Raw genomic sequence first — 25129 nt, forward strand, 5'->3', positions numbered from 1 at the left:
AGATCTGAATAGACATGCCTTAAAATAAGACGTACAAATGTCTAACGAATACATGAAAACATACTAATATTACTAATCATCGGGAGAATGCAAGTCAATACCACCATGAGACATCACCTCACACCTGCTAGAATGATTATTATCAAAAAGATAAAAGATAACAAGTGTTAGTGAGAATATGGAGAAAAGGAAACCATTGTGCACTTTGGTTGGGATGTTAATTGGTGGAACCATTATGGAAATAGTTACGAATTTTCCTGATAAAAACTAACAATAAAACTACCTTGTGACCTTGCAATCCCATTTCTGGGTTTTTATCCAAAGGAAATGAAATCAGTATCTCAAAGAGATTTCTGCAGCCCTATGTTTATTGCAGAAATATCCTTAGTAGCCAAGATATGGAAACAACCTAAATGCTTGTCGATGGATAAGGAAAATGAGGTATACATGTATACAATGAAATATTATTCAACCTTAATGAAAAGGAAATTTTGCCATCTGCAACATGTTTCTTGTATGTAAGTTTCTTGCATTGTCTTGGATATGATAAAATGCTAATCTCATGTAGACTATAATAAGAAAATGATGCTTTTTGTAAATTTAAGATTAAGATATTAAAGAATGATAAAAGTAAAACAAAATGGAGGAGATAAATGAAATGATAAAAGTGCTTGTTTAATATGAAGAAAGGCAGAAAAGGCTGTTGATGATATATATGAGATCATTTAAAAATCAAAATGGAGTAACTATGGTTCAGGCATCCAAAATGAAGCCAGGTGTCCATTGTGGATATGGTTTGACATACTTTCCTGAATCATTGAGAGCTTGAACTTCCTGAACTGTATCAAACGCAATGAAACCACTAGCCATTTTCAAAGCAATATCTGCTAACATCTGCTAGCTGCAACCTTATAGTTTCAAAATGCTCCCCACCATTTCACAACTATGTAATCATTTCAAACCTGAACCAATCCTTGCTTAATAAGCACTATTACTACTTCTAATTCTTGACAAATAATTTTTGTAACCTTATCTTTTTTTGTTTTGCCTTTGTAAACTTTCCTTATTTTGTAATCCAATGGAACACAACTCAAGTGTTTCCTTGTATTTGTGCTTCCTGGGTTGCAGTCCTAACAAATCCCAAATAAAAGCATTTCTTTTTTTTTTTTTTTCTTTTTTTTTTTTTTTTTTTTTTGCCTCAACCAGGTCTCTGGTCCTGGAGTTCTTGGTTAACAAGGAATAAACAAACAAACAAACAGTTAAAGAGGGATGTTATTGTGATGATGCAAATGTTTTAAACCTTGATTATTGTGATGGTTGCACAACTTGGTAAATTTACTAAAATAATTATTGAATTGTACACCTAAAAAGATGAATTTAAGGTATGTAAATCATACGTCAATAAAGTTGTTTTTTAAAAGTATTGATGGGAACAATAGAAAGCAATATATAGCAACTGGTAGACAACCTCATCTATATCAGAAATTACATTTAATGTAAATGGAAAAAATATCGTAGTTAAAAGAAAAAAATGTTAGATGGAGTAAAAATAAGAACCAACTCTATGCTGTTCTAGAAAACACATTTTAAATGTAAAGACACATGTTGACAGAGATAATCAGTAAACAATGAACAATAGCAATGGAAAATTATTTTATTTGAATCAAACTGAGGACTATACCCCCAGGAGACACAGACTCAAGAAGCATTTGAATTGTATTCTGCCAGACTACAAAATAGGGGAGGCTACACAGGCAAAAACTACAAAATTACATAAGTTGTTTGTCAAGATTTACGATTGGAGCTGGCAAGAAGTAAGGGTGCTTGTTAGGAAAGGATTGGTTGGGGTCCAAAATGGTTGTTGAGTTACAAGAGGAGAACTTGATCATCAGGTTACAGCTGGCAGCTGCTAGCAGATATTGTTTTGAGAACGGCTGATGGTGTCCTTGAGTTCAATAAAGTTCAGAAAACTCAAGTTCTCGGTGATGCAGGAATGTGTCCGAAACCACATCCACAATGTCCACCCACCTCCATTTTGAATGCCTAAGCCACAGTTACTTCATTTTTATTTTAAAATGCATTCTTTTCTTTAATGGTTAAAGGAGATGTACAATGCATGTTTGACAAATCATAGACAGGCTCTTTTAATTAGCATAAAGTTTAAGCCAAATCATGTATAAGCTAGGATGACTTCCTTATGCCTCAATATTTGAAAATTTTTCCCATCACACAGATAGGCTGCAAGTAAAAAATGGAAAAAGCATACTATAAAAACTCTTTAAAAGAAAAAACCTGATGTAGTTATGTAATATCAGGCAACAGATCATTTAAGATGAGAAGTACTATATGAAATATGGAGGAATATTTTATGATTATAAGAGGGTCAATTCAAAATATTCCCTGTGGTGCATCCATGCGAAGGACTATTATTCAACCCTAAGAGCTATAGCACAATCAATCAAGCCATGAAAAGACATGGATGAACTGTTATGGACTAAATGCCTATGTTTCCCCCAGATTCATATGTTGAAGCCCTAGTTCCCAATGTGATGATATTTGGAAATGGTATCTTTGTGGGGTACTTAGGGTTAGATGAGGTCATGAGGATGGGGCCCTCATGATGGGATTAATATCCTTACAAGAAGAAACACCAGAGAGCTTGCTTTCTCTTTCTCTCTCTCTGCCAAGTGAGGACACAGTGAGAAAGTGCTTGCCCATTAGCCAAGAGGAGAGTTCTCTCCAGAATCCAACTATGTTAGCCTCCTGAGCCTGGACGTCCAGCCTTCAGAACTATAAGAAGATAAATTTCTGTTGTTTAAGTGACCCAGACTATGGTATTTTGTATGGCAGCCTGAGATTACTGAGACAAGAAACTCAAGTGCATATTACTAAGTGAAAGCAGCTCATCTGAAAGGTTTCACTCTGTATGATTCCAACTATATGACAATCTGAAAAAGGCAAAACTATGGACACAGCAAAAAGTCACTGGTTGCCAAGGGTCAGAGGAGAGGGAGGGATGGATAGTCAGAACACAGAGGATTTTTAGGGCAGTGAAGCTGCTCTTTTTGATATGATGTATACATGTCATATATTTGTCAGACCTCAAAAAATTTGCAACACCAAGAATGAACCCCTAACGTAAACTATGGTTTTGAGCGATAGTGATGTATCAATGTGATTCATTGATTGTAACAAATGTACCATTCTGTACCACTCTGGTGTGGGATGTTGATGGTGGAAGAGGCTGTTCATGTATGGGAGCAGGAGATATACCAGAACTCTACGCACTTTCTATTCAATTTTGCTCTGAACTTAAAACTGCCCTCTGCTGCAGTGTTTCTCAAAGCATGGTCCCTGGATCTGCAACATCCACATCACCTAGCAACCTGTTAAATTCTATTTAGCTCCCGCTGCACAATATTCTTGAATTTCTATGTATCTAATAACAAGCCTTCAAAAGATAAGAAACAAAGTTGACAGAACTAAGAGAAGAAATATAAAGATATACAATCATCACTGATATTTGAACAATCCTCTCTCACTAAGTGTTAAACAAATAGACACAATGTTCAGTGAGGACATTGAAGATTTGATAAACACAGTAACCAATGCCTGGTATTCAGAGGTAATTGGATAGATTCCTAAAAAAAGAAATTTCAAATAAATTTTACCATGCATACTTCAATCACTCAGTTGATAGAATGGAGGACTGTAGCATCCATGTTCTGGATATACTTAGGTCTCTAAGGTTCAAAGGTGAATGCAGATATTTCGCATACTACTGTCAAGGGTATGAACTCCACCTTGTTCAAGCTGGAAAAATGGACAGGATGAAAAATACACTTCAACTTAGAATGATCAAGGGAAACAGACCCTAAATATCAAGTGTTTATAATTTGTTCGGTTTCTGTCAATACAGAGTACATTTGTAGGATTTCTACCCCCATAGTCATAGAGAGACAATAGTAAGTCTCTCCAAGTACTGTTTGGGGGTGGTAGTCAGGCTTATTTATTTGTATTTCGTGGAAGTACTGGGGATTGAACCCAAGACCTCCTGCGTGCTAGGCATGCATCTCTACTACTGAGCTATACCCTCTTTGCCTAAAAGCATTCTATTTTTGAGGGTCAAACAAAAAAGAAGCCACACAGTAGTAGATGAGATTCCCTATTCTTGGACTGAGATCTTGCAGGTGCATTGTTTCTGGACCGCAGACTTTCCAGGCTTCAAGTTTCTGAAGTTCTTTCACAGATGAGAAAGATTCCTGGCAGCAAGTTTCCAGGGTGACCTCAGTTGGTTAATGTGGACATGTGCAGAGCCTCCCATGTGGCCCAGGAGAGGGTAAGGGTGCAAGCATTTCTCTTAGTTTCTCCTGCACGCTCACCTGTCATTATGTCATGCCCACCAATACAAATAAATGTGGTCAGAGACCTCAGAAGATAGCACCATTGATTCCATTTTTGTGTAGTTCATTTGAGACCACTAGTGTTTCTAGTGCTGGGCATTCTTGAGTCCACATTCTATCTATGTCCTAAGAGTTGTAGAGTGATTGATACTGTTCCCCAATATTGGAAGGACCTTTTCCTTGTCTTTAACAATAGTCTTCACTATTTTGCCAGGTGTTTCCCTCTCATTTATAACTGAGGCCTCTCATTCTTTCTCACTGCTACCCCACTGAGCACATCTCTCTTCCCTGGACACTGCAGATCTTTGACTCATTTCTATTAGAATTCCAAAATACAAAACTGATCTCTGCTGCAGTGTTTCTCAAAGCATGGTCCCTGGATCTGCAGCATCCACATCACCTAGCAACCTGTTAGAAATGTACATTTTCAGGTCCCTGAGCTTCTAAATCAGAAATGTCAAGAGTTGAGTCCAGCAATCTGTCTTTTAAAAAGCCCTCCAGGAGACTGCGATGCATGCTAAAGTTTGAGAGCCACTGCTCTGCCACTGGAAGTATCTCCCTCTCCAGTGATCGCTCTTCACACCATTAGGGAAATCTAGCCCTCATATACCTACTTCTATCACCCTCGAAAATACACTGAGATTCTTTTACACAGATCCCACAGAAGATCTGAGTTTGCAGTCTTCCTCCAGTCCCTGTTCTCTTCACTTTTATGTTGAAACTTATAGGATTTCAGGAAGAGATCTCTGTCTCTGTGCCCAAATTTCCCCTTTTTATAAGGACATCAGTCATATTGGATTAGGACCCACTCTAATGACCTCATTTTAACTTGATTACTTCTGTAAATACCTTATTTCCAAATAAGGTCAAGTAATGGGGCACTGGGGATTAGACTTCCATATATCTTTTTGGGGGAGACACACTTCCACTGATAACAAATAGCACAGAATTTTACAGGAGGCTCTGAGAGAATCCTCTTTATGTGTCCTAAGAACCTCCAACACCACCATGGGATTAATTTTCCCTTCTCATGGGAACCATCAGAAGTTAAAAGACAGTGACAATTGTCTATTCTTAAGAAAGTAAGCCAGGTCTGGGTGCTTCTTCATTGACACAGACTGTACATTTGCAAGAGAGAGGGAAGTATAGAAGATTAACATATATACAACACCCCTGTTTAAAGCTCTTGGAGGAAATTTGCCCCTCAAATAGCTTTAATTCTATCAAGTGAAGATTGGATGTCACCAGGGAGCCACAATTTCTACACTTAGAAGGCAGAAAATTGGCCCAAACATCCCCCAACCATATCACCCGACCTTTTGCTCAGTCATCTGTTTCTTTCCTGCAAGTCTAGGCAATAGTTGTGAATTAATTTTCGGCTACTGCCACACACTAGCAAAGGAGACACATCAGCATCCTGGCGTTCTGTGTTTCACTTCGTTGTAATTAAAAGGAACAAGAGTTTCTTTTCACATGGGAGAACATGAAAGCAAGTTTGGTGGACCCAAGACAAATGTTCTAACATTTGGAGAACTGAAGTGTGGCTACTCTTCTCTGTGCCAAGAGGGGTGACAGTATAAATCTAATTCTCTCGCCCATTCTGGGCCTGTTCCCAGGCTCCTCTCCAGAGCTCTGCAGGCTTGGACTTCTAGGTAGGATGAGGAGCAGGGGCATGCAGAGTTCTCGGGTATGCAGAGTTCTCAGGCATCCTGGTTGCCTCGATCACCAGCCGAGGCTCAGAATCTGGGCTCAGTCCCCAGGAAAGGGAGTCTCAGGCCACATCTCCTTCCGTAGTCCCCATTAATAAGAGCCGCCAAGTAGCTACGACTGCGCAGGAGAAAGGGGACTCCTCTGGGAGACGCAAAGATATACGTTCCAAAGAAAGGGACTAGAGGCTCCCTGGAAGCAAGAACGATCCAACCTAAAAGACAGCCTTCCCTTCCGGCAGGCGGAGTTGGGCAGGAAGATTCCGCAGACCCTGCTCAGGCAGACACAATTGAGTGGACATTGATTGGCGTCCGCTAATTGCTCTTTCCGTCACAACGAGCAAAATGGAACTAGGAGACAAGCTTTTCTTTTCTTGATTCTTTAACTCATGGTCTATGCTTCCTGGAGGCTCGAAGACTCGTCTCCTGGCTTCAGAATCGGAAAATATCAGACTCAAAATTTAGTCAAGAATTGAAGCGCGCGGTGGGGTGGACAGGGAAAGACAGCTTTGCTGTTACTCCACCGCTACCACCACCACTATCCGCAAGCGATCTGGAGTCTAGACCAAGGAGTTCATTCGCCCTTTCAACCGTTTTCCAGCGCTAACTGGGCGCCAGGTGGAAGCTGATGCGATCCCTGTCTTCGGAAAGTTGTTACATTCTAGATCCTAAGAGCTGCGCTTCTGGAACGGATATTTTGTTTTGAAGGCTCTTCCCTTTTAGTTCTTAAAGTGAGAAGAGAGTCCCAGTAAAGCACAGAAGGGAGGGAAGAACTCTCTTTAGGGTGCTTTGGTAATACCTAGACTCATGGTTTCTGGTCCGGGAGCAGAGGACAATGCTGAAAAAAAGGGCAGAAAGGTATAACTAGCCAAGTGTAGGAAATTTTGTGCCGTAGGCTTGGTAGCGTGGCCGAGCGGTCTAAGGCGCTGGATTTAGGCTCCAGTCTCTTCGGAGGCGTGGGTTCGAGTCCCACCGCTGCCAAGGTTTTGTTTCTTAACGGTAAGTGATCATGGCTCGTATCTGTAAATAAAAGTTCTGTAAATCCATAAGGGATTTGATCTAATATCTGGATTTTCTGGACTGGGAGAATCAGTGAATGAATGGCTCACAGTTTACCTTTAGGGAGATAGCAAGTCATACAGATGCTCAGACCACTGAAAAGACCCAGTCCTCCCGATCTTCTGTTCTGTTTGGAAGGATTCTGTTTGGAAGGTTCTGTTTGGAAGGGAGCGGATAAGGACTTGCCAGAGGGATGGCATTTAAGCTGGGGCATTCAAGTTGAGAGAGGAGAGGTGGAGAGCCTTGAAACCTTGAAATAGCCTTGAAAGTGCATGTGTCCTATAAACGGGTGGGGTGAGGTGAGGTGGGTCACTGAGGGAAGCAGGGGGTGAAATGAGACTTTGTCTCAGCATTTGCTCCTAAGTATTAAACTGGAAAAATTCGAGCAGTTGCGCGCATTGCGGAAAGTGTGCTAGCCCCTGCTGCTGACCGCCTCTCGGACACCTACTATTTCCTACAGAATGTTCTGCATTTCTCCCCCAGCCGCTGGTCTCCCTGCTACTACAGCACCCGCTCCCTCACCCACACTTTCTCTTTCCGTCTCCTCCTCCAGGTCTACCAGCAGGCCAGGAAAGTAGAAAGCAGGAAGGGAATCGCCGAGGGAGGCTACTTCTCACCAGCCCGGGGAGTAATTCAATACCCAGGCTTGAACCAGTCAAGGAAGACTACGCTGACTCCCCGTCCAGCCCGCAAAGTGTCCCAGGATGGGCTCAAAGTCAAAATTTGAGCTCTTTAAGGAACATTCTCATTTTCTGATCTTTGAGGGCAATGCCTTTCTTGCCCTATGTGCACTGCCTTTGGTACCCAAAGGGTGTTTTGGGCATGGTTTGCACCCAGGTTTGAATCTAGGCGTTGTCCCTTCCTCAAGCCTTTGAAAAGGAGTCATCGGTTCATTTTAGTAGGTGGTGATGGCCCTGACTGACCTGTGCCCTAAAGGAGATGAGATAAATTTGTCCACGTGGCTTGTTACTCTAGTCATCCTCTATGATAGTGACATTTTGGATTGCTCTTTACTGTGGGGGCTTGGCATATGTATTGTAGGATGTTTAGCAGCATCCCTTGCATTTACCCAGTAGATACCAGTGGTATCATACCAGTTGTGATAACTGAAAATATCTCCAGACATTGTCAAATGTCCCCTAGGAGGCAAAATCCTCCCTAAAGACTTATGAAGGGCAGAGGTTCTTAACTTTATGAAGTACAATTTATCATGCTTTTCTTTTATGAATCATGCTTTTAATATTGCACCTAAGAAATCTTCCCCAGCACAAGTTGACAAAAATTTTATTCTAAATATTTTATAGTTTTGACTTATGATCCATTTTGAGTTAATTTTTTATCCAGTGTGAAGTAGGGGTCAAAAATTTTTTTCAAATTACTTTTTAAAAAAAATCATTCATTGAAAAGACTCTTTCCCTACTGAATCATCTTTGAAATTTTGTCAACAGCTAGTTGAAATACATGTGTACTCCTGTCCCATAGATATGTTTTTTGTATCTTAATGCCAATACTACAGTCTTAATTATAGCAGCTTGATGTCAGGCAGAATGAGTCCTCCAACTTCGTTTTTCTTTTCAAAGTTGTTTGGGGCATGCTATGTCTTTGAATTTCCATATGAATTTGGAATCAATTGGTCATTTTTTGAAAGGCAAAAACAAAAACAAAAACAAACTTGTTATTTTGATTTGGATTGCATTGAACCTATAAATCAATTTAGGGATAATTGATATCTTAACAATATTGAATCTTCTCATTCACGAACATGAAATGGCATTATTTCTCCCTGAAATGTTTATTAAAATTCACCAGAGAAGTTTTCTTGGTCTGATTATTAAGTGACAGCATATAAAAAGTGCAACAATTAAGGCCTCGTGGGGACTTGACATCTTAGCTCCTGCCTGGTGCATTAACCTGAGTTACAGCATCTCCTTATTGTGTTCTTCTAAGAGAGACTTTCATTTTGTTGATCCACAACCAACAAAACTGGGACAAAGAAATAGAAGATAGTTGTTCCTAGTCCCAATTAATTGCATCTCACCCTCCCAAGTCCACCACGCTGGAAGACAAGTCACCAGACAGAACAGAAACACAATCTGTGTGACTGTTGCCTGTGCAGTTGAGTCTGGAGGAAGACCCTGGTATACCAGGCCACCACCCTCACACACTTGATTTGTCCAGCACAATACCCACAACAACCTCCATGTCTCTCCTAACTTAGAAAGTCTCTAGTGTTGGTGCAGACATCTCTGAGACTGGTGCTAGACCTTCCCCCAAGATTAGCCCTCTCTAACACTCTCCCCAATTCCTGGGAGGAAACTTTGGGAAGAGTGCAGTGGCTCTGGGAGTGACATCTCTGTCTCATCTCTTCTATAAGTTTTGTCAGAGGTCAAGGAGAAGCCAACACTTTGAGACTATGTTGATTAAATCAGCCTCTGACGATTAAATGAACAATTCAGGATCCGTGCAGTTATGAACCAGGAAAACCTATTCTCAGGTGTCATTTCAGGGATGTATTTGCTCCTAGCACTAAAGCTTTCAGTCCAGAGCTCACCCCAGGTGTGTGGGTGGGAATAAGGTAGAGTTAGAAGCCCTGGATCATCCTGAGATGTGTCAAAGAACGGGACTGAAAGACAGAGGAATTTATAGAAGGATTAGTGAAGAGCCCTTCTTATATGTGGTTCCTCTTTGTAATCTACGAACATCCTCACATCGTTCCGGCACACCATCTTTTCCATGGTCTGGCAATGACAGCCAAGCGGCGGCATTTGGAGACTGCCACCCAGGCACTGAACCCAGTGATGACCTTTCTTGGCTGTGTCCCAGCACGTGTCCAGAGAAACAGCTGCTGGCTAAGCTTATTTTGACTTGACAGGCAGGACAAGTGAGATGTCCTTAAAAGAAATAGAACAGACTTGTTAGAATACCCTCTTGCATTGATTTTTTGTTTTTGTCTTTTTTTTTTTTTTAATGTTAGCTGTCCTTGGGAAACTTTACAAAACGCTGATGCTGGGATACCACCCGCAGAGATTCTGATATAACTGGTCTAGGGTGCGGCTTCGACATCGGAATTTTCAAGTTTCCTCACATGATTCTGATGAACAACCAGGGCTGAGAACTGCTGCTCTAGGAATTTAATTATTATTTTGATGTGATATGCTGAGTTAAAAACCCGAAGGAGCCCGAATGATCTTTTGAAAAATGGCGTCAGCTATCAAATGAAGGCGATCTGTGAACGAGGACAGAATATTCTGTTATAATGAAAACCATCCAGTGGAAGAGGGCAGGGTCAGGGATTGGAAACCCCAGTCTGGCCTCTGTGGAGCTGCAGGACTTCTATCGACAAAACGTTTTTCTCGAAGAAATGAGCAAGTTGTGACACTGAGCTAGGAGGAAGGCCTAGAGACGGAGCTCCTTCGGGAGGACCTGGGCATAGCTTTTGGTGGTGTGTTGACGATTCCGCCAGGGGGGCAGAGTTTGTCACCAGGGAACTTGAAGGCTGTCTTCTACTCTCCTAGACCTTTCCTCGCACAATTCCCCGGAGCAGCAAGCGAAGACTCCGAGGGTGGATTTGCAAGGCAGAGATGTCAAGGTGGAGACCTGGGAGACCTCTAAGGTCCTAAAACTGTCAAATTCAAACAGTGTAAGCATCAGCTCTCTCTCCATGAGAGCAGAAAGAAGACATCCCCAGGTGTCTTAGGAACAGAGTGTAAAATCATATGAGAGGCTTCTTGAAGACATAATTCAGCGGAACCGTATGAGTGCATTCTTTGATGTCTCAGCTGGTAAAAGGGGGGACTGTAAAGTTCCATCCGCAACTTTAGGTTGTTGGTTAGATTCCAGCTTTAAGTAGGTGCTCACGCATTTATGTGCAAATGCTCCAAAACTCCTTTCGATAAGTCATGCTCCTTCAAAGCTGGGATTTTTGTGGCTTTAATTAGCTTCACCGTTCGTTTATCTCCCTAAGAAATTTGCGGCGAGACTGAGAGGAAGCCAACAAAAACAAAACGTAGTGACACCTGCAGAAGACCCACAGCCTAGTGTGTGGTACAGATTTCATTTACTCATTACTCACTTATTCATTCACTAAGTTCTTCCCCTTTAAGCGCTGCGCGGCAGATGAAAAAACCTCTGATGTTCCTTGAACCCTTCCTTCACTTGCTCTTAGATGATGTTTGAAATTAATACTCCGAGAACACATGATATAAAACAGAGCTGAGAGGTAACAGAAAGTAGATACCATCACAAAGAGTAGAGACAGGTTTGCTTACAGGTGGTAGCGTGGCCGAGCGGTCTAAGGCGCTGGATTAAGGCTCCAGTCTCTTCGGGGGCGTGGGTTCGAATCCCACCGCTGCCAATATGTTGTTTTGCCATCTGCAGAACCAGGGTCTAAATGGGACAGTTGTGAGTACTAGCCTAGCATTCAGCTGGGACTGATGAGTGACTAGTCTTTTGTGCAAGAGTGAAGTTCAGGTCCAAGTCCAGTGGGTTCCCATTTTCTGGCCAGAGAAGGCCCGAGAAAGCGTTGCCAATTAGTAACGTTTTGGTAAGTCTTCAAGGGTGCAGTTCACCAGAAGGATAGGGGTCGGTAAGAAGCAGAACTTTTAAGACTTCATATGCAGAAGAGGAAGCTGTCACACGCGACAGAGGATTGATTAAAAAGTCTGGGAAAGGACAAGGAGTGGGGTTTTGTTTGTTTATATTTTTTACATTTCTTTCTTCTCATATATGAAAACTCACAGCAGCTTTGCGGTCAGTCTATGGGCAAACTTCAAGAGGCAACTCCTTTGGCAAGAGCACTGGACGCCCTGGGGTCTGTCCTGTCGCTGGAGTACAGCAGTGACTTTAGAGTCAGCTCTTCGGGTCCTTGTTTCGCCACTGGTCTGTTTGCTCAGGCCAAGCCCAAGACCCATTTCTAGTCTCTCTTGCCTCTGCATCTTTCTCTACCAGGAAGCGAGAAAGAAGGAGAGGTTCTGAATGAGACTGTCCAGAGGATGTGGCTCAGCAAGAAGGCAATGCTCACAGGAGGATGGGGGTGTTTCAATTCTTGCAGACTCGAGTCAAGGATCTTTGACAACTAACTTGGAAAATTAAGCTTACTGCTCCTACAGCTTGCTCTCAAAGAGCCCAAGAATGTTTTAACCCATAATCTGAACTACTATTAGGCATTTTCCCCTAATGAACTGTAAGTACAATGTATTTCTGGATCTGTGCCCATAGTTTGGGTCCCGGAGAGTGAAAGGGTGGAATTTTGATGTCCACTGCATCCCAGGTTGAATCTGAGTGTTGCATCTTTCTCAGTGTCTCTTTGGAGAGGCCAGGAAGGAGTGAGCACCTTTAGGCAAAGGAGAGAAATTTTATTTCAGGAAGTGGTGAAGGAATGAATGTGGCCCAAGTCCTTATAAGAATCACCAGGAGCTTGAATTCTCCATTTAGAGGTGTGCATGTTGTTGCCCCTCTTTTGCTTAGGAAAACTCACTCACAAAATCGCAATCCTTGTTTAACATAAGCATTCAGTCCCTGCACTCACCTAGCTGAACTAGAATAAAGGGAAACCCAATGATGCTAAACAGGTCTCAATTTAAATTCATGACAGTAATCTCAAATACGTCTGCAAGACAACCTTACTATTTTTCTCAATCTCTTCACTGTACCATTTTTAAAGACTACTCTATCATTCCTTCTCTTGTGTCAATACCTCAGCATATATTCTCCCTCTCAGCTTTTATTTCACTGAGAAAACAGCAGCATTCACAGGAGAACATCTACAAGGCACCCATCTACCTGCGTCGGAGTACTTTCATGCCTCCTGTTACTGTGGATGACAGCCTCGCTAAGGCCATCCCAACTGTGCACTAGTTGCCATCCTTTATTGCTTACCCAAGAATATTCTTTTTGGCAGTTGTTTCTTCTCTCTTCTTCTGGATCATTCCCAACAGCCCACTAGGATGCTGCTACTATGATCCCAGTATCAAATACAAATTTTAGGTTCCGGGAACAAGAAAGAGAGTAGATGCAAGGCTTGCCTTATACCCATGGTCACTCTGAGGGTCTGCCTTGATCTTTTTAGGTTTCCAAGTGTCATGCTAATAGTTCATCTAGAGAGCTAAAGTTTTGGTGAGTGGGTGGCATGTGGGAAAGGACATTTCTTTTTCCTCCTTACTGCTTTCCCCTTCAATGCTTGTAGGAGGTGATGTGAATCAAAAGGTACTTGCCTTCAACAAATCAGTGAATGCCTATTTGCCAAGAACTGAGCTTGGATCTAGCAGGTAAGGCCAAGTCCTCAGGAAGTTCACTTTCTAGAATGATTGAAAATGCTTTTCTCAAGCAAATGGAAATGTTTAATCCAACGATCTTTCATCTAGTCCACAAAATGTGAGGAGTGTAATCAAGAAAAAGTTTGATTGTAAGGCGGAATGGTGGAGTGGTTTGAGCTCCAGTCTCTTTGGAACTGTGAGTTCAACTCCCAGTGGTTTGGTGTCTTTTATATGAATAATCTGCCCTTTAAACTTCTCCATTGTACCAAAAAGGTACAGAAATCTTAATCAACAGAAAGTGTATGATTCACGAGTGAGAGAACTTCATTCTAATTGGATGACATTACCAGTGTGAAGATTTTTAATTATTCCTTTTGAAAATGATTTACAGAAAAGAGAATCTCTTCTCCCTCATGAAATCACTGAAATATCGTGGTCTTTAAAAACCATTCTGATTAAAAAGAACCAGAGCTTCTTAGAGGAGTGGCTGATTTTAGGTTTGGGGCAGGAAACATACATGAAGAGCTGGCAAGAAAAGTACTCAGTTATGTCAAAAATCTGTAGAAGTCAACATTGGCCAAAGATAGAAGAAACCAACCACCAAGCTGAATGTTTACTGCAACTGATTGCAATACATTGAATATAAGAACATATAATAATCTTTTAAATGCAGAAAGAAGAACAACTTACTGATCACCAGTGGGGATAACTGGGTTAAAATTGTTTACTGTAAAATTTTGCAATAATCGATAAGAATCAAGCATTGTCCCTTCCCATTATATGCAAATTCTATTTAAGATGACAAGTAGCTCTAGTTGGTGAATAAAAGTTCTTTGAAGAGGAAATCTAGCCAGTGGATATGGAAGAAATATAGAATTAGAAATCATAATTTAGCAACCCCTAAAAAAGTAATTCAAGCAGTAATGACATTGATTCAAAAATATCATTTAGTGATAGGTTGATGGGGGAAATTACAATGGAGGGAATGAGCTATATTGATGTGAACCCACTGAGAAATATTAGCATTTAGAATTGAAATTTTATGTGCCTCCTGTGGTGATGCCCAAATATGAAGTATGTGGGACTGCTTGTGAAGTACTTTTGTAAAAACTCTAACCTGAATTTAACGAAGCCTTTATAGTTAATATTCCGTTTTCAAGAAATGAGAGAGCAGAATAAGAGCATCAGACTGACATTGTCCACAAGAAGTAATTCAGTTTCAATATCTGACTGGCAGAGAAACAGAGAGAACAGAGAGGAGAAAGAGAGAGACTGAGATAGAGGAGACTTAAAGCAAATATATGTATAAAATTTGTTTCAGTTCTGATTAGATTAAAAACCTGTTAAGCGCTATTATAAGAAAATCAGGGAAATTCAATATGTATTGTGTACTAGATGCTAAAAAAAAATTCATGTTAACTTTGTTGGGTATAAATTTGTGGATACATAATAAAGTTTCATATTATTAGAGAATCATTTTAAAATCGCCGCCGCGGTATGCTGGTCCACCAAGGAGCCCCGGCGTGTGCGCGGCTCCCTGCCGAGGGGCTTCCAACCAACCCAAGTCATACTGACCCTGGGGCTTTCCAGTGCCTTGGCTTCCTTCATTTCCACAAAAAGAAATGACCCAGCCCTAGCCAGTGTGCGCCCTTCGATAGCTCAGCTGGTAGAGCGGAGGACTGTAGCGAAAATGTTCCCAGACATCCTTAGGTCGCTGGTTCGATTCCGGCTCGAAGGAAATGCCGCTGCTTTTACCCCATCAAGAAAACCACCAGCCCACCAACCCGTGGTAGTTACCTCCCCGCGCCCAGCGCTATCTCTGCCCCGCAAATTCGCCCCTGCAGCAGACCAGCATTCTATCTCTCAGGGTAAAGCCAGGAAGGACTTTCCGGAGCCGCTCTCACAGATAACTCCCTGCTCTCCTCAGGGAACACACCTTACCGTTTTTTCCCCCGAAATCCACTGACACATGCCCTTCAGCGCAAAACAGCCCTTCTCTCCTTACTCCTGCCTTAGTGGGTAGCACCAAGAACTCAGAATTTCTGAAAATCCCCGCCCGGGGATGCCCGACGGCTACGGATCCCCGGCGCGTGTGCGGCTTCCTGCCGAGGAGCTTCCAAACAACCCAAGGCTTGTAATCTCAGGGTCCTTTCAGTGCCTTGGCTTCTGTTATTTCTACTGAAATGAAAGACTCAGTTCCTCGCTTTCGTGCACCCTTCGATAGCTCAGCTGGTAGAGCGGAGGACTGTAGATATGGTGTGTGTAGACATCCTTAGGTCGCTGGTTCGATTCCGGCTCGAAGGAGGTGCCTTTCAACAGTTTTTGTCCCATCAAAACCACCACCCTGGCGCTCACCTCTTTCTGGCAAGTTGGCCCTTGCGGCAGGGGTGGCAGGGCAGCATCTGAACTCTCTTAGGACAGAACCTGGAAAGCTCTTCTGGTGCAACCCTCACAGTCACCTGTGAGCTATTGCCAAGGAACACAACTGTCCCTACTTCTCAAAGTCCACAGACCCGTGACCTTCCGCACAACTTCTTAGCTGATAGCCCCAAACAGCCCCCCCACCCCCCCACCCCCGATCTCCCAAGCCTTTACACTTTTATTCCCACCTTTCTCCAGTGAGAGCAGTACCCACTTTGCCACCACCACTTTGCTCAACGTGGAAAGATCCCTCACAAACACGAAGGCACACAGGAGCTGCCTACCGCAAGCCCTGGAGCCTGACAAGCATAGGGGCCATCACACAGCTCCGGGGCAACCAAGGCGTCCTCCTTGAAATCCCTCCCACTCAAGCTCCCTTTCCTACTCTGCCTGGTCTTATGATGGCCCCTGACTTCACTCTTCTGTCTAGCCCAACTACAGCCTCTGCTTCTCTCTGTTTCTCTGTTTCTCTCTCTCTCATCTTCCCACTCGTCTGGAATGATCTATAAATACATAGACCTACAGAGACAGAAAACTCTCTTCCATTTCCTATTTTATCTACTGTGGGACAGAAAACCCTCTTCCACTCCCATTTTATCTACTGTTGGACAGAAATGCCACCCTGAGATTTTCCACTCTATTGCCAGTTGTGTGCCTTCATCAAGGGAGGCTGGCATTGGCAGAAGCAAATGGCACCAGGGCAGGGGGAAGGGGACTTGACAGTCAGGATAAAAACTTCAAAGGCCTGTTCAGTTCTCCTGTCAATCAGAGAACAGGGTCTTAACCTCTGGAAAACTTCAAATTTCTTTGCCCCATCATGAAGGCCATCAGTTGGAAAGCAACACAGAGAGGACTGTCAGTGGCACAGTGATGGCAGTGTGGCTCTCTGAATTCCCTGGGGCCCATCACTGCCCTCCCTTGACCCCTGAGCCCACAAGCTCCTTTTTGGTTCGTGTTCAGCTTCTGCATGGAGGCTGCTTCCCCACACATCTTCCTCTCCTGGCAAGCTGTTCCAGGTCTCCCCACTGCGGTCGCTGTCTTTCCTGCTGTCCCACTGCTGACTAAGAGGGGCTGATCCTGGGCTGTCATGTCTCTAGGGGTCTGGGAGTTGATGCCATTGCTGTCCCACAGGAGGTCTTCAGGAGGAACCTATTGCTCTGCAGCCATGGAGAGTCTCCAGTCTCGAATGCCACCATCTCTGGAGACCAGGGGACAGGAACCAAAGACAGAACCTAAGGCCTTCCCACCAAGGGAATTGGAGGGGCCTAGGTTAGGGGGAACCTAGCTTTGGTACTTGAGGGGCATGACCCTCAAGGGTTAAGGGGTGGAGGTGTGGGTGGGAGGTGGATTCTAGTAACCTGGGCACGCCAGAGTGAGCCCTCCACATGGCCCACTCCTCCTGTCTGGGGCATCACAGCGAGCAGTAGAGGACTTCTGCTGAAATGACCCTCATCCTCCCACTCCAGGGGGTGCCTAGTGACAGGCGTTTGAGTGCTGGTCACTTGGGTGTGGCTTGCTGCGCCTCTGAGACCTGTGCTGGGTAGACCCTGACAGTGGTGTGCTCTGCCCCTCTCCCTTCATCTCTGGTGTCTGTCCAGAAATCTCACAGAATATTGAGTTACTTTACTGAGCAGCCGCCTCTGCCAAAGAAATCCGGGTCTGTGGGCAGAGAAGGCGATCCAGTTTCGCAGACCGGCCGCAGCAGACTAGGCGGCTGGGTACAGGTGGGGTGGTCTCCCGACCTGGCCCAACATCCCTTCTCCATCACTTCCCAGGAAGCCTCACGGCGGGGAAAAGTGAGCCTAGTCCATAGCGGGCAGCAGCGCCGAGTCGGGGGTTGAGTAGCGGGGTACGGGCGCCGCAGAATAAGGGAACGGCGCTTAGAGGCTCCTCCAGGGGCCTTTAGCGGACCCTGGCCGCACGGTTTGTTCTCCGCTGCTTTTCTCAGCAAGCTCGCCCCCACCCAACCCACGCATTCTCATCAGTTTCGCCAAAGCCTGCCTACTCTCACTCTACAGGTTTTCTGGCTAGCAACGGCTGTCGTCCCGCCCGTCCCTTCGGAAAAGTGCTCGAGGAGAGGGAAATGAGCTAACAGGTGGCGACCCAGGCATTTAAAACATCGCCAGCCCACGGGCTCCCGTCAACGTGCACAGCTCCTTGCCAAAGTGGTGTCTAACCAGCCCAAGGCATGTTGCCCGGTGCTTTTCAGTACCTTGACCGCAGTGATTTCCACAAAAACCAAGGACCTGAACAGAACCTTTCAAGCACCCTTCGATAGCTCAGCTGGTAGAGCGAAGGACTGTAGATCCGACGTGTGTGGTTATCCTTAGGTCGCTGGTTCGATTCCGGCTCGAAGGAGGTGCGTTTGACCGTTTTTGCCGACCATCATGAAGACCGTCAGCCCCAGGTGCCCAGTGCCCCGCGCCCAGCCAGAGCTACCTCTGCCCACACAGTTTGGCCAGCATCCTCATTCCCACAGGACAAAACCAGGAAACCCCCTCCAAACTGGCTGGAATAGCTCCTGCAGTTGCCTGCCTGGGAACACACCTGCTCCTTCTTCCCGAAATCCGGGGATACATACCGTTCAGCGCAAAACAGTCCCCTTGCTCCTGCCTCAGCCACCAGCCTCAACCAGATAACTCCCACAACCTTCCAAGCCCTTTAAACTTTTGTTCACCCACCTCTCCCCTTCCAGTGCTGTGCCTGCTCTGCCACCATCACTTTGCTCAACATGGACAGACCCCTGCCAAACATGTGGGCACGCAGTAGCTGCCCACCACAAGCCCTGGAGCCTGACAAGCATGCAGACCACCACACCGGTCACTGGTAACCAAGGCATCCTTCTTGAAATCCCTCCCACTCAACCTCTGTTTCCTATGCTGCCTCCTCTTAGGATGGTCCCTGTCCTCTCTTTTCTGTCTAGCCCAGCTACAGTCTCTGTATCTCTCTGTCTTTCCAATTCTCCCTACAACTCTCTCTCTCTCCCCCACTCTTTCTTTCTATGTTTCTCCCATGGTCTACAAATATATAGACCTACAGAGACAGAAAACCCTCTTCTATGCCCTACTTTATCAACTGTGGGACAGAAGGCCACACGGAGATTTTCCAAGTCTTTGACAATTGTGGGCCTGCTTCGAGGGAGGCTGGCATTAGCAGGAACAAAAGACACCAGAGATGGCCATGGGGCGGGGGGCGGGGGGTTGATAGCCTCATAAAAACTTCAGAGGCCAGTTCAGGTCTCCTGTCCGTCAGTGAATAGGACCATAGCCTCTGGATAACTTCAGATTTTGCCTGTCTTTGCCCTTGTTCTTTTTGCTCAGAAAGTTTTGAGTTCTTTCTGAAAGACCAACAATTGCTCATGCTCTGTATGATGGTAGTAAAAATGCCTGGACCAATTCCCATGCTCCTTCTGACAGAGAGACAAGGAAAAGGAGACAGACATAAAAATTGAGACTTAGAAAATCTAAGAGTTTCCTTGGATGTGCCTGCACCCTCCCCCATGGGAATTGGAGGCGTCCAGATTAGGGAACCTAGCTTTGACACTTTGGAGACATAACAGGGGTAGGGGAGTGGGTGTATGGGTGGGAGGTGGACTCTGGTGACTTGGACGCACCAGGGTGAGCCCCGGCTCAGTCCACTCCTCCTATCTGGGACATCACACCGAGTGGTAGGGGACCTCCGCGGAGATAGCCCTCATCCTCGCAGGTGTAAACCTGCGGGTCACTCCCTACGTTGGGACAGCCACACAGGCAGTGGAGGTCTGGTCACTTGTTGTGGGTTGCCGCGTCTCTGTGATACCTGTGCTGGGTCGATGAGCGAAACGGTCTTGGGGAGGCGGGCATGCACCAGACGGGATTTGAAACGTTTGTCAAAGACTCGGAGTCAGGGCAGGCGGTCCAACCCCGGACAGCAGTGCTCTCTGCCCCTCTCCCTTCATCTCTGGTGCCTGTCCAGAAAGCTCACAGAATCTTGAGCTACTTCACTGAGCAGCCACCTCTGCCAAAGGAATCCGGATCTGCGGACAGAGGAGGGGATCCAGTTCCGCAGCAGGCTGGGCGTCTAGATTCCTATGGGGATGGTCTCCCCACCTAGCCTGACATCCTTTCCTATCACTTCCCAGGAAGCCCTCACTGCGCGGAAAAGTGCACCTAGTTCATAGTGGGCAGCAGCTCCGGGTCGGGGGTTGAGTGGCGGGGGTGAGGGCGCACTAGAAACAGGGGGCAGGTGTGCGGTGGGGTGGGGCGGGAGTCGGCGCTCCGAAACTTCTCAACAGCCCTTCAGCGGACCCTGCCTGCGTGGTTGTGCGCTCTCCCCCTCTGCTTTCCTCCGCAAGCCCGCCCCCGCCCCACCCAAGCATCTGCATCTGTGTGGCTAACGCCCCTCTCCCCTCACCCTCTTACCAGCTTTCTGTTCAGCGACGGCTGTCGTCCCGCTGTTTTCTGCAGAAAAGGGCTCGGGGAGAGGAAATGAGTCAAGAGGGAGAGGCCCAGGACCAGCATTTAAAAATCGCAGCCCCGCCCCAGGATGTCCGTCCATCAAGGAGCCCCGGCCTGTACGCGGCTCCCTGCTGAGGGGCTTCCAACCACCCCAAGGCATGCTGCCCCCGGGGTCTTTCAGTGTCTTGGCCGCCTTCATTTCCTCAAAAAGGAATGACCCAGCGGTTGCCGCTGTGCACCCTTCGATAGCTCAGCTGGTAGAGCGGAGGACTGTAGGCGAGGACGTTTGTAGGTATCCTTAGGTCGCTGGTTCGATTCCGGCTCGAAGGAAGTGTCACTGAAGCTTTTTGCCCCATCATGAAGACCCCCACTTCCCGGTGCCGAGCCCTCAGCGCCACTTCTGCCCGGCAGATTAGCCCTTGCACCAGGGAAGCATCAGAACTCACCCTACAGAGCCAGGAGAAGTGGCCCTTCTGGCGCCACCATCACAGCCACCTGCGTGCTTCCCAAGGGAATAACTCGCCTCTTCTTGAAGTCCAAGGAGCCATGCATTTCTGCGCAAAGCAGCCCACCTTGCTTTTGCCTTAGCCGGCAGCCCCAACCAGCCAGCCCCCACAAACTGCCAAGCCCTTTACACTTCTGTTCGCCCACAGCCCTCTCACCTACCTATCAAAGCGCTGTCTCTGACACTAGAGCTTTTCTAAGCATGGACAGATCCCTGTCAAACAGGTTGCCCCAGAAGAGCCACTTATGGCAAATCCTGTATGTCCACAGGCATATAGGCCAATAAGCCCGCCACAGATAACCCTGGCATGCATCTTTGTAACGTTCCATGTCATTTTATGTATATGTCTCTTTTCCTCAATGTTTTTTGTTTTGTTTTGTTTCTCTTTGGGTTTTTAAATTTTGCCTGTGAGCTATAATCTTTAAAACCCAGTTAAGCAGTAAACTTTCATGGTTACCTTCTTAACATGGATTTGCCTTTGAGAATGTAAAGTTACTAGTGTGCCCTTTAAGTGACATTTAAGCCAAAATATGCAGCTGTTTTGTCTATGTCATTTAATGAATGATTATTATTCCCTGTGTTCTATTTAGGTGGTCTATCAGTGTGATCTCTGGATTTTTTCTGCTAAGAATCTTCGGATTTATTTGTCTAGTCAGTATTTCTTGGCGCTTTATGTAGATTTTTTACTATTTTATGAACAACAATATCTCCTATTCTGCTTATATCATTTGGCACAGACAGGTGATCTATAAAAGACTTGATTGCTCTGTATCCACAGAGAGACCCCAGCTACGAATGTCACCACATGCAGAAATTAACATAATAGGGCTAATGAAGGAATTAGGTCTTTCCTGGGCATCCTGTAATTCTCCCCCTTACATTATTACGTTTACATTTCTTCCTATTTACTAAGAATGTGTTCTTAGAATTATGAATGAATGCACATACTCATCAACAAGGGGACTAGTAAATCCTGCATTCTCTTCTTAGCTCATCAACCAGGTCATGTTGACTCAATAGAGTTGCCACTTTTTAGGATTGGCATTCAGGTATGTTTTGCTCACAAGCCATTTAATAAGCACCTAAGCTGTCCCAGGTGTTGTGCTTGTACCAGGGCTATAGAGGTTAAAATGTAAGTCTTGCCTTGAAATATTTCTGACTGTAAGTTACACAGAGATGGAAGAAGGCAGTTGTGATACAAAGTGCTGAAAACTGCAATTGAGGTAAAAAGAATATTCCACGTAAATCTAAAACTAAAATCATTCTTGGGAAGTTTTAATGCAGGCTGGGGCGGTGGGTAAAGTAGAAAATATGGAAGCTCTCTTGGTAGAGCCAGTGCTTTGTGGTCAGTTCAGTTTTAGGACAGGAGTAGTAGATCTGTGATCAGGTGAGTGGAGTGGATACAGAAGAGTTAGAAAAGAAACAGGAACCCAAAGAGTGTTGACTCTTTTTGTGTAACTAAAATGGTATCACTAGAGCATACAGAGAAGTCCTGGCAGGAAATGAAGGCACAAATAATTCTGCATGGAGTTTGATCTTATCTCATCATATTCCTGATGTTCCAGTTGCTGCTCACCCCCAAAGCAAGGGAAAGATTTCTCAACGTCTCTTGTGAGTCTTCACAGAGAAGATGCTGAGGTTTTATCACTTGATATGTACATTATTCTATGAGGTTTTATCACTTGATATGTACATTATTCTACCAGAATGACCAGCAGAAGAAAGGTTCATGATGTCCTTGCACTTCCAGAATCATTTTCATTGCATCCATTTCCACTCCTTCTGTCATTTTCTACGCACATCCATTTTTCAGCTGCCTGGTTTTGGCCAGCAGACAGTAAAGGCAGAAACCCTGCTGATGCCAAGAAAGAAAAATCTTAAATCCACAATTTATTCTAAGATGATAACAACCAGAGGTGACAGATTCCATATAAAGAGCCCATGGTTTTCTGTGATGAAAAGCAAATGAGGAAGCTGCTGGGAATCACACAGTAAGATATTCAAATTAACCCTATCACTGAGGAAATCTGAAAGCTGGAACAATATATGAAAACATCTGCTTCATGACATTGGAAAGAGAACAAAGGTGACAGGAGTTACCCAAAATATATAACAGGTAAAAATCCAGAGTGATAGTAACTAGAAAATGTACACATATATGAAAATAACTCATTTTATGGGAAAGCCAGTATGAATTTCATAACAAAAGCAGACAAGAATATTAAGAAAAAGAATTATTATAGATCAATCTCACTCATGAACATGGATGTAAAAATTCTAAACAAAACATTAGCAAATCAAATAGAACCATATATAAAAATTATAACACATCTGACAAAATCAGAGCTATTGGATGAAAGTAGGATTGATTTAATGTTAGAAAAATCAGTGAACTTCACCACACTAGCAGACCAAAAGAAAAAAGTAAGACTATTTTAATAGGTGAAGAAAATTCATTTAATAAAATTCGGTATCTCTCATGATAAAATTATTAATAAACCAGGAATAAAAGGCAACTTATTGATGAAGTGCATTTACAAGAAAGAAAAAGCCTCACTACATGTTGTATTTAACAACATAGTTAATAGTGGAATGGTACTAGTTTTCTGTTTGAGACTGAAACAAAATTAAAATGCCCACTATCGCCTATTCAACATTATACTGAAGATTTTCATTAGAAGTGAGAATAAAGAAATGATTGTGTAAAAAGGAAATTTAAAGAAATCCACAAAGTAACGATGCTATTGGTACAGTCTGTAGGATTTAAGATCCAATGACTGATAATAAATGCACTCCTGGGTGTTTGTACCTCCGGTGGGTGGGATGACTTTTGATAATAATAGTGATGGTCTCAAACAGCTTCTCTTCTCCCTCTGCCTGTGCTAAAGCTGTGGGGGCTCACCAACGCCATGCTCCTCTCCCCACAATGCCTCTACAGCAGTTAGATTGATCAGGTGGCCAGTTTTGGCCAGAGATACACTAGCACAAGTGGTCTAAGTGTCCTCGTATTCCTGTCTCATGCTCTTCTCATCCTCGGTGACTGTGCGGGCCTCGTGTTGAGGATCCTGGATCTCTAAGCCATTGCTGCAGCCCACAAGATTGTAATATAGGTAAGAAATAAACCTTCACCATGTAAATCCAAAAAAATAAAAATAAAAAAGAGAGAGGGAATAAAAAAAGAAATACATAACTGTATTACTAGAAATAATAGGTGATTTTAAGAAATTTGCAGTATCAGAGACCAGTATTCAAAGATTAGTTATATTTCCATATGCCATCACCAACTAGAATAGTTAGAATGTTAAATTTTTAAATATTTTCTCCTTTTCTTTTTTAATACAATTTTAAAGGTTACTTTCTATTCACAAAATTACAAAATATTGGCTGTACTCTCTGTGTTGTACAATACATCCTTAGCCTATCTTACACCCAATAGTTTGTACCTCCCAAATATTAAATTTTTAAAAGAGTATCTTTATCATAGTATCAAACAATGAATTACCTAGGAATACATCTTTTACAATGTGCAAAATCCCAAGGCACAATATATAAAGTATTATGGAGAATTAAAGAAAAAAGTTACATAAATGGAAAGACAGTCCATGTTTATAGACTGAAAAGCTCAATATTGTAAAAATGTCAAATATCCTCAAAATAATCTATCATCTTAAAATCTAATTGAAACTCCACAATTGGCCACCGCAACTTCATAAGACAGTTCTAAAGCATATATGGGCAGGCAAAGGATGAAAATAGCTAATAGGCTCTTAGAAAGGAAAAATAGAGAGGACTTACTGTACCAGACACCAAGAATCTTTATGAAGTTACAACAATTTAGTCAGAATGGTAATCATATAAGATAGGTAAATATAACAAAGAAACAGTACAGTCTAGAAACAGACCCATACTTGGCCACTGATGTGTGACAAAGATTACATTGCAGGGGAGATAACTGTCTTTTCAACTAGTGATGATGTATCACTTAACTAATACAATGGGGGAAAATGAATCTTGTTTCAAAGCACATATCACATATAAAAACTGATTAATTATAAATCTATTTGTGAATTGTAAAAGAGTAAAGCTTCTTAAAAAAATAAGAAAATACCTTGAGGACCTTGAGTTAGGCAAACATTTCTTAAACAAGACACAAAGAAACAAATGTAAAGAGATAATAAATTGAGCTACATTAAAATTAAGATCTTCTCATTCAAAAAATTCTATTAAGTGAGTAAAGAGGCCTACCACAGAGTGGGAGAATGTATTTGTATAGCCAACAGAGGATTTATACCCCAAATATACAAAGAATGTCTACAAATTAATAAGGAAAACAATTGGGAACTAT

The 25129-nt window shown here is 43.6% G+C and overlaps 1 long non-coding RNA gene and 6 other non-coding genes across 7 annotated transcripts; 6 read left to right on the forward strand and 1 right to left on the reverse strand.

Annotated features, from left to right (window-relative positions):
• Positions 1–7008: 7008 nt before the first annotated feature.
• TRNAL-UAG (transfer RNA leucine (anticodon UAG)) lies at positions 7009–7090 on the forward strand. Its single transcript has one exon. It is a non-coding gene; the product is annotated as a tRNA-Leu (tRNA).
• Positions 7091–10105: 3015 nt separating this feature from the next.
• On the reverse strand, positions 10106–20452 carry LOC123615222 (uncharacterized). The gene is made up of 2 exons (XR_006722786.2): positions 20244–20452; positions 10106–12500 (listed from the first exon to the last, which is right to left on the reverse strand). It is a non-coding gene; the product is annotated as an uncharacterized LOC123615222 (long non-coding RNA).
• Positions 11441–11522, forward strand: TRNAL-AAG (transfer RNA leucine (anticodon AAG)). The gene has a single exon. It is a non-coding gene; the product is annotated as a tRNA-Leu (tRNA).
• Positions 15071–15160, forward strand: TRNAY-GUA (transfer RNA tyrosine (anticodon GUA)). The gene is given in 2 exon segments: positions 15071–15107; positions 15125–15160. It is a non-coding gene; the product is annotated as a tRNA-Tyr (tRNA).
• Positions 15637–15726, forward strand: TRNAY-GUA (transfer RNA tyrosine (anticodon GUA)). Its single transcript is given in 2 exon segments — positions 15637–15673; positions 15691–15726. It is a non-coding gene; the product is annotated as a tRNA-Tyr (tRNA).
• TRNAY-GUA (transfer RNA tyrosine (anticodon GUA)) lies at positions 18112–18201 on the forward strand. The gene is given in 2 exon segments: positions 18112–18148; positions 18166–18201. It is a non-coding gene; the product is annotated as a tRNA-Tyr (tRNA).
• A 66-nt stretch (positions 20453–20518) lies between the features above and the next one.
• On the forward strand, positions 20519–20609 carry TRNAY-GUA (transfer RNA tyrosine (anticodon GUA)). The gene is given in 2 exon segments: positions 20519–20555; positions 20574–20609. It is a non-coding gene; the product is annotated as a tRNA-Tyr (tRNA).
• Positions 20610–25129: the final 4520 nt, after the last annotated feature.

This window comes from Camelus bactrianus, chromosome 6 (assembly GCF_048773025.1).
Source record: "Camelus bactrianus isolate YW-2024 breed Bactrian camel chromosome 6, ASM4877302v1, whole genome shotgun sequence".
Classification (NCBI taxonomy): domain Eukaryota; kingdom Metazoa; phylum Chordata; class Mammalia; order Artiodactyla; family Camelidae; genus Camelus; species Camelus bactrianus.